General features: G+C 40.8%; 1 non-coding gene across 1 annotated transcript; it reads left to right on the top strand.

The window, feature by feature from the left end:
* The first annotated feature begins 7890 nt into the window (after positions 1 to 7890).
* Positions 7891 to 7999, top strand: LOC112854945 (U6 spliceosomal RNA). The gene has a single exon (XR_003223016.1). It is a non-coding gene; the product is annotated as a U6 spliceosomal RNA (small nuclear RNA).
* The last annotated feature ends 1603 nt before the right edge of the window (positions 8000 to 9602 follow it).

Here is a 9602-nt window from a genome sequence, read left to right as displayed (position 1 = left end):
GTTTGAGCTTCACATCAGGCTCTCTGCTGTCAGCATGGAGCCTGCTTCAGATCTTCTGTCCTCTCTCTCTGCCCCTCCCCACTCTTAAAAAGAAATAAACATTAAAAAATATATGTATATATGTTAAAGTCCTAACTCCGAGAACCTCTGAATGTGACCTTATTTGGAAAATAGGGACTTTTCGGATGAAATCAAGCTAAAATGAAACCATTAGGGTTTGTCTTAATCCCATATGACTGATGTCTCTTTATAAGAAGGGGGAAACTTAAATGGTCAACTAATATTTGACAAGAAAGCCACAAATACTCAATGGTGAAAGGATTGTTTCTTTAATAAATGGTGTTGGGAAAACTGGATGACCACATATGAAAGAATGAAATGGGATTCCTGTCTTACATCACTCATAAAAATTACCTCAAAATAGATAAAAGATTTAAACATAAGACCTTAAACTATGAAATTCCTAAAAGAAAACATAGGAAAAAAACTCCTTAACATTGGTCTTAGCAATGATTTTTTGGATATGACACCAAACACAAGCAACAAAACCAAAAATAATAAGTGGGACTATTCCAAACTAAAAAGCTGCTCAGCAAAAGAATCAATAAAATGAAAACATAACCTATAGAATGGGAGAAAATATTTGAATGAGTTCATATTCAAAATATATAAAGAACCCATATAACTCAGTAACAAGAAACTAAATAATCCTATTAAAAATGGGCAGAAGAACTGAATAGGCAATTTTCCAAATAAGACATACAAATGGCCAACAGGTAACAAGAAAACGTGCTCAACATCAGTAACCATTAAGGAAATTAATGTGAACCATTAATGAAAATTAAAGCCACAATGAGATAGTACCTCACACCTGTTAGAACATCTATCATTAAAAAGACAGTAACAATAACAAGAGTTGGTGAGGATACAGATAAAAGGGAACTTTTATGCATTGCTGGTGGGAACGTAATTGGTAGAGCCACTGTGGAAAACAGTACAGGAGTTCCTCAAAAAAATTATAAAACTACTATATGATCCAACAATCCACTTCTGGGTATATATCCAAAGGAAATGGAAACAGGATCTCAAAGAGATATCTGCACTCCCATGTTTATTGCAGCATTAATCACAATAGCCAAGATACAGAAATAACCTAAGTGTCTGTAAACAGATGAATGGATAAAGAAGTCGTGATAGACACACACATACACACACAGGAATATTATTCAGCCATAAAAGTGAAGGAAATCCTGCCATCTGCAACAACATGGATGAAACTTGAGAGCACAATACCAAGTGAAATAAGTCAGACAAAGAAAGACAAATACTGTGTAATATCATTAATATGTGGAATCCAAAAAATGTAGAATATTGTTTACCAGGGGCTGGGGGTGGGGCCGGGGGAAATGGTATGGTCAAAAGGTACAAACTTCCAGTTGTAAGACAAATAAGTTTTGGGGATCTAACATACAGCCGGTAATTATAGTTAATAATACAGTACTGTATACCTGACAGTTGTTAAGAGTTAGATCTTAAAGGTTCTCACCACAAAAAAAGAAATGGCAATTATGTGAGATGATGGAGGTGTTAGCTAACACCATGGTGGTAATCATTTTGCAACATATAGGTATATCATATCAACACATTGTACACCTTAAACTTCTGCAATATTACATGTCAATTATATCTCCTAAAGATGGGGAGAAACAGAGAGGGTTTGAACAGAGACACATAGGGAGAATGCCATGTGACTGGCAGAGGCAGAGACTGGAGTGATACAAGTGTAAGCCAGGGAATGCCAAGGGCAGATGGCCATCACCAGAGACTAGGAAGAGGCAAGGAAGAATTCTCCCTTTTACCTTTCAGAGGGAGTATGACCCTGCCGACACCTTGATTTCTAGCCTCCATAACTGTGGGAGAATAAATTTTTGTTGGGTCAAGTCACCCAGTTTGTGGTTCTTTGTCACAGCAGTCCTAGGATACTCCATAATAAAAAATAATAATAATAATTATCAACTACTTCCCTCTCTTAAAATCTTTTTCCCTCTCTGCTTCCTCTTCTATCACATCATAATCTGAACACCTTCACTATGTGTCCACCTTGGGCATTATGCTCTGGTACTTTGAATAAGGAGAGTGACTTAGAACTAAAATCTAAAGTGAGAGGCTGAGGTGGAAGGAAGGAAGGAAGGAAGGAAGGAAGGAGAGATTTTCAGAAAACTAGATAAATGCATAAACCAACTCACAAATATATGCAGCTTCCCCAGACCCCTTGCATGCCCCAAATAAGCCATGCTCCTCTGGGGAGGGGCTGCTTAGCACCTTCTTCAGGTCACTAAGACCTGCTTTTTGCTCTTGGCTATACCATTTTCTAACTTGGAGATGCTGGGCAAGCTGTTAAATGCAAAAGACTTATTTTCTCCTCAGTAAAGTAAGGGGGTTGGGTTATACCAGGAAGCCTTCCTTGTTCACCTTATGCTTGCTCAGGTGCTCCTTCAGCATTTGAGCCAGTCTGCTCCTACTGTAGCATGCATTATACCATTTGTCAGTGGTTACCATTTATCACTGCCACAGGAGGATTGTGAGCTCCTTGAGGCCAGGACCATCTTGTTCACCACTGGATCCTCTCACTGAGTCCCTGACTCTTAGATGCTCAACAGAAGTAGCCTGTCACAATAATGCTGTATTTATGGTAAATCTATACAAATGTATGGTAGAATTTCTCTTTCAGAGAGCTACAGAAGAAGCCATTTGTCTGCATGTAACTGTTCTAACTCTTCTCTGGACTCTGTCAGGTACCTCTCTTCCATATTCTATTTGGAGATCAGCATCTGAAAGCCTCCCTCACCCTATCTCCCCTTCCAGAGGCTCCACCTCACTGTGCCTGGCATTAGTTATGCATTTGGTACAATGTCCAAAACTGTGCTGAGGATAACTAAAGTGCTTGCCTGGGGTAGATTTTTCTGAGTGTGTCAAAAGTTTTGTGCTTTTTAGTGATGAGAGTTAAGCCTTACAATTGGTTTCAGAGAGGAAACAAGAAAGTGACAGAGTACTATCGGTGTTTAACAAGGACTTGGAAGAAGGATTTTTCTTTGCTCAAGGGAAGACATCAGAAGTGCAGATATGCATGTACAATTGAAGCCCTGAAGAAAAATGAGCCTGAAAGCACTTCAAACACATGCAGGTTGGTTTCTGCAGTGAGCATGGAATGAGATTTTCCTTAGGAGTGATGCCATTTCAGGAACAAGGAGAATTTCATGATACAAAGTTATGTGAAAACTATAATCTGATATATAGTGATTTTAACAGAGGGATACATTAAGACTTTGGCATTTTGGTGGACTAGTCTCACAAACTGCCTGGCTATTTATAAGGTGGTTTCTAAGATCATTTCTATTCTAAACTTCGAAGCTTTGTGTAGAATTTGTTCTTAAAAATTTTTTTTAATGTTTATTTATTTTTGAGAGAAAGAGACACACAGAGTGTGAACAGGGGAGGGGCAGAGAGAAAAGGAGACACAGAATCTGAAGCAGGCTCTAGGCTCTAAGCTGTCAGCGCAGAGCCCAAGAAGGGGCTCGAACCTATAAACCATGACCTGAGCTGAGGTCGGACGCTTAACCAACTCAACCACCTACGTGCCCCTCGTGTAGAATTTTTTCTATTCTACTTTCAAAAATTATTCAAAGTAGGTTATGTCCAGACCAAAAATTGATGGAAGATATGACAATGAAATGTGAGACTGTTTTCTCTCAGCAGCATATTTGTATGGCCCGGAAAAAACTTTTCTTCAAATCTAGAAGGTGGAATCAACTATTCCTCAGATGGCCACAAGATGGCAGCTTTGAGCTTAGCAGTACTGGAAAGATCCACCCAAAAGGCGTTTGCTAGTTGTGATGGTGCAACAAGACTCCAGATCTGGTTGTTTCTTTGCCTCTGCATCTCCACAGTGTTATTTCCCACGTTTTACGTAAGGCAGAGTCCTGGCCATCTCCTCTTGTCCCTCAGACCCACTCTCTCCTGTCCTCAGCTGCAGAGGCTGACCATTTGCATTTGGCCAATGGGGAGGCCCTGCCTGGGAGCAGAGGGAGGGAGAATGAAGAGGTGCAGCTATCCCCTTGCAGGATTACCTGGCACCACTTGTGTCCCCTAAAGGGACACTGCAATTTGGGGCAGCCCTCTTCAGAACTTTGTTCTGTGCACCGGTGCCACTCCCTCCCCTCTTAGGAAATGGTGACAGCTATTCTGTCTCTTGCGGTTTCTCTACACCCTCTCCATAGCTTTTTAAGTTGTTTGTTACCCCCGTATAGAAAAAAAAAATTGTCGAATTGTCCTAAATTGAGTGTGCCTTCTGTTTCCTGCTGAGATACTGATTGATACTATATTAATCATGCCTTTTATTTTCTGTATTTCTGATGCTTTGACCTATAAGACCTTATTAAACCTGGAGAGGCTGCCCCTCTCATAGCTAGCCAATTCCCAGAGACAGGAAGCAACTCACCTGCTCTTGTGCCTTTTGTATGTAAACACACCAAGCCTGAGTCCACATCCCACCACTTCCTTTCTCAAGCTCTTACACTTAAGGCCACTCAAGGCCACGATTCCCCTGCCCTTATCACCAGGGGACAGTCCCTGGGCTTCAGGGCCTGCTGAAATCATTCATACTAGCCAATCTGAAACCTACTTACCCTGCCTCCCCTGCTTCTTTCTGCAGGAACCAAAATAAAGATTCTGGCCCACATTTCCCCCTTGCTCCCAGTGCCTCTGGACAGACCCAGTGCTCATCTGGTCCTCTTGGGAACTCTGAGTAACAGACTTTCTTTTCAGTGGCGATCTTCTGATTTGCTGGCCTCCCCATACCTGAAAAATAATAAGGCCTATATTTTAAAACATATACAAGTGTTTTGATACTTCTATCATTTTTTAAAAAGTTTATTTACTGAGAGAGACAGACAGAGAGACAGAGAGACAGAGACAGAGATGGAGGGGTGGGGTGGGGGTGGGGGGGTGCAGTGGGGAGGGGCAGAGAGAAGGGGAGGGAAAGAGCACTCCAAGCAGGCTCTGCACGGTCAGCCCTGAGCCGGATGCAGGGCTCAAACTCGCAGAATAGTGAGATTATGACCTGAGGTAAAATCAAGAGTCAGACTCTTAAGTGACAGAGCCACTCAGGTGCCTAGATACTTTTATCATTTTAAAAAAATGGACAGCACTCACCTGCATCTGTGACATTGCAGGATAGCTGTAACTGGGAAATGCTACAGCTGTGCAGTGGGTTTTAGCAGGAAAGATGAAAATCTCAGTTTTTCCAATGGCCAAAAATTCCCCCCAGTGAGAAATTCCCAAATACTATAGTAACAATAGATAATAAAAAAGAGCAACTAAAAAAATTGAAATATGAAGATACAGCCTAGCCAGCGGCTCTCTGGATGTTTTATAGAGGCAATCTTGAGAAAAATGGTTACAGGGTTTTTGTTTTTGTTTTTGTTTTAAGTGAAGCTTAAAGAGCATTGGAAGGAAAACAAAGAATAATTCAGAAAGACATACTACTGGAAGGTGGTATTGATATATTAATATATGATAGAAATGAGTGGCTCAGGAAGCATCAATCTGCCTGAGCAGTGGTCATTTTTCAAGCCTGGATGAATGTAAAGGAAAATCAAATTGTCACAAGTGGATCTGAACGATATATTGGCTAATTTTCATGGCAAAAAGAACAAGAAAAGCAATAGGCAAGAGTGTCTGTGAGCCTTTTTGCCTGCGTTTTAGAAATAAATTCATTTCTAATGAGAATTCACCCTCAAGTCAATCTTGCAAAGGAGTTGGGACTGCGCCACCCTGAAAAAATTGAATTCATACATTTCACCCCTGAAAGTTTCTGCAAGGAGAAGCAGTAACCAAGAGTGGATCTCATGGACCTCCCACCACTCTCTTGCCTTATAAATAACCTTTATCATTCTGTAGGGAAGGTTCCAGACCTGCATTCTTCATTATACAGTCTTTCCTATCCTTTTTATGAGCCATAGGCTGTGAGTCCTACACCCAAATAGCATCTGAGTTAGCATCTGCCTATGGGTCACAGGAATTATTACTGAAGCATCTTGAGTTGGTAATAAAAATTCGAGGAAGGGGGCGCCTGGGTGGCTCAGTTGGTTGGGCATCCGACTTCGGCTCAGGTCATGATCTTGCGGTCTGTGAGTTCGAGCCCCGCGTCGGGCTCTGTGCTGACAGCTCGGAGCCTGGAGCCTGTTTCGGATTCTGTGTCTCCCTCTCTCTCTGCCCCTCCCCTGCTCATGCTCTGTCTCTCTCTCTGTCTCAAAAATAAATAAACGTTAAAAAATTAAAAAAAAAATTCGAGGAAGGTTAGTAGTTTCTGGTAGAATATGAAGATAAGGATAGAGAGAGGAAACAAAAGGAGGAAGAAAAGAGGTAGTTTCCAAGAGCTAACTCATCTGAGATAATAAGAGGTAAATTAATACTTTCACTTTTGGCCCTTCCCTTTCCCTGGACATGGAATAGATTAGCAGAGAGGAGAGCTTCCTTTTTCTTTCTAGGGCATTTGTTTATGCTATGCTTTTATTTATTATCTTTTTCAGCTTTATTGAGGTTAGACTATGTTTTTAGAACAGTTTGACCACCGTGATTTTTTGTGCCCAATTCCTGTTGTCTGCACAAAGGGCTGACCACTTTCTCCTAATTCTGTATGAAAACAGATGACTGGGATTAAGATCCCTGTTTTAGAAAATGTCATGGATATAAGATTTTCCTTGAAGTTTTTTTTTTTTGGTTCAATCAAAAGATTGGAAACAGTTTTAATCATCATAAATAGGGATTTGGTTAAATAAGTTATGGTCCTTTTATTCTGAAGCAGTGAGCTCAAAACTGCTGAGGGCATTTGAGTTAACAGAGGCCATTTTTAATGAGAAAGCTCTTTATACAGAAATATGTCCAGGATATATTTTAAAATAACAAAAGAAGGTTCAGAACATTTTGTATAGTGTGCTAACATTTGTATAAAAGCTACCTATATTCTTGCATGTGCATAAAGAAGGCATAGAAGCTGATAATTGGTGGTCCAGAAAGGGCACGTTGGTGGCAGGAGGACAGGGTTAGGAGGGAGTCATTATGATTTTGGACCATGAGACTATATTACCTATTCAATAAGCAAATTAATAAGCAAATTAATATGATTTAATTAAAAATTGGGATGAACTGGAATTGAAAGAAGGAATGTCACACAGGCTTGGAAATTATAATTGTAAAACCAGTAATGAACTGTAAAAAGCATCTCCCCTACCCCCCAAAAAAATCCCAGATAAAAGAGACTGTCGAAGTAGCAGCAAGCCTCTGGGAGAAGGCCTCATAAAGTCCTAAGTATGTCCTCAGCCAGTGCCAACTCTGGGCAGCTTCGTACATCAACTCCCAGGGAACTTGCTCAGTTCAGTTCAATTCAGGGAGAGAATCCAGCTCAGAGAGACAATAAGGCATAGAAAATTACACTCCAATAACATGAATTATTCCTCCTTTATTCTTCCTTTATTCCTGTCCAATGTCTTCCTTAGGATGATCCTAGACACCTTTAGGAGGGACCTGCTCTGGGTGAAGAGGAAAGGAAGTAACATCATAAGATCTCATCCTCTGTTCCTCAGCAGTAAACTAGCTATGGCCTCTTTTGAGGGTTAAATGAGACAATGGATGTAAAGCACTTATCACAGTGCCTGGCCTATGGTTGGAACTTGGAAAATGGCAGTTATTGCTGACCATGCCATGAAGTAGAAGTAATCATTATTACCACTTAGGAGATGAGGAAACTAAGGCTCAGAGAAGTGAAGTGAGCTGCCCAAAGTTACACAACAAGAAAGGGAAGGAGCCTGGTTTTGAAGCCTGGTGGCTCTGGTGCTCCCTTCAGCAGCACATACACTAAACTTGGAATGACACAGGGAAGATTAGTATGGCCCCTGTGCAAGGATATGGCACGCAAATTCGTGAAGTCTAGTGGCTCTGACTTCAAAGTCTCTGTTCTTCCCACTCCCTCAAGGCACTTTACAAATAAATCTGCTAATGTGTATTCATCACACCTTAAGATGCTCAAATCACACCCTAAGGTGAAGGGTTTTGTTTATAACAGAAGATATAGATACAGTACTTCCTATTTTCAGAGCAGTAGTAGCCTATGTTGCAAACTATAGAAAGAGAACATGAGCAAGCATTACCAGGGTCTGCACCTTATCAGATAAGGTGCAGTCTCACTGCACCTTATCAGTCTCACTGCACCTTATATATTTCTCTCAGTGAAATATATAAGCACAATGTATGGGAGGGAATTCTGGAAGCTTCTGGGCTGTTCTGATGTATTGAGATAAAATGATCTTAGAAAACATTCACTCCCAGCTTTGCCTCTTGATGTCTTTTTTTGGTATCTTAAGATTTCATAGATCTGTTAACTAGCCTCTTAGCAGAGTCCCAATTAACCATATATTAACATTTATAACTTGGAAAGATCTTTTTCATTATACTAGGATGAATTCTCTGGTCTGTGGGCCAACTCCAGCCTGCTACCTGTTCTTGAAAATGAAGTTCTATTGGAACATGACCACACTCATTTGTTCAAGGCTTCTTTCATGCTACAAAGGCAGAGTTGAGTAGTTACAACAGAAACTACATAGCCTACAAAGCCTAAAATATTTACAAGCTGACATCTTATAGAACGTTTGCTGATCTCTGCACTGGAGAAACATGTACAAAAAGTAAGTGTGGCATTTCTGTGCTCCAACATCCTAACACACATTATTTCAAAGCACTAATAGTTTGTCTCCACTGACGTATGTGGCTTAACATCTGGGAAGATACGTACCTTTTATATGGACATTCTATGTACTCATATGACTTGTGTTTTCACATAAAATGTTTCTAAAGTCTCCTCCCTGGATAAATACTCTGAGAATCTTGTCTCAGATGAATATGTTTGGGAGGGAAACATATTCCCTAAATGTGTTTGGGGAGAAACATGGTATGAAAGGACAAAGGGCTTTAAGATCCCTTGTGTGGGACCAGGGGATTTATGAAGTAACCAGGTTGGGGCTGTGCCCTACCTCAGTACCTGAGTAAGAAGCTTACCAATCCGTGACTCTTCTCTATCTCTGACCTCAAGCATCAGAGAGTTGAAAGAGCATAAAGCTTATGGGTCATGTTTTCTGTTACTAGAGTCTTCTGAATGGCCTAGAGATGCCAAAGGAGACCTAGCCTTGCTCTCTCATGCCTCTGGGGTCAGTCCAGTGCCATACAAAGTAGTGAAGGTAAATCTATCACATCCTGTCTTGAGGCCTCAGAGTCCAGTCCCTGAAAGAGTGTCCCCAGACCTCTGGGAAACCTGGATGTCAGGGAGAGTGGGAAGGAAATTGAAATAACTCGTTTTCCATGACATCCAGTCTATTAGCTTGAGTGAAGTTGACTGATCAACTTCGTGTAGGTTGGGAGGAAAACTAGTTGTTAGAACAAGAGCTGAAAGCTCTAAGTTTTTTCTATCAGTTTCTCAAACAGTCATCTGAAATTTCTAGTATCAGAGCTTCTGTCTCTCTAATTCTGCAGGGGCTAAGACTCAGCTATCT

This window comes from Puma concolor, chromosome D2 (genome assembly GCF_028749965.1).
Source record: "Puma concolor isolate L17-30 chromosome D2, mPumCon1.1.hap2, whole genome shotgun sequence".
Taxonomy (NCBI): Eukaryota; Metazoa; Chordata; class Mammalia; order Carnivora; family Felidae; genus Puma; species Puma concolor.
The sequence above is the reverse complement of the archived record's forward strand: the minus strand, read 5'-3'. Positions and strand labels throughout refer to the sequence as shown.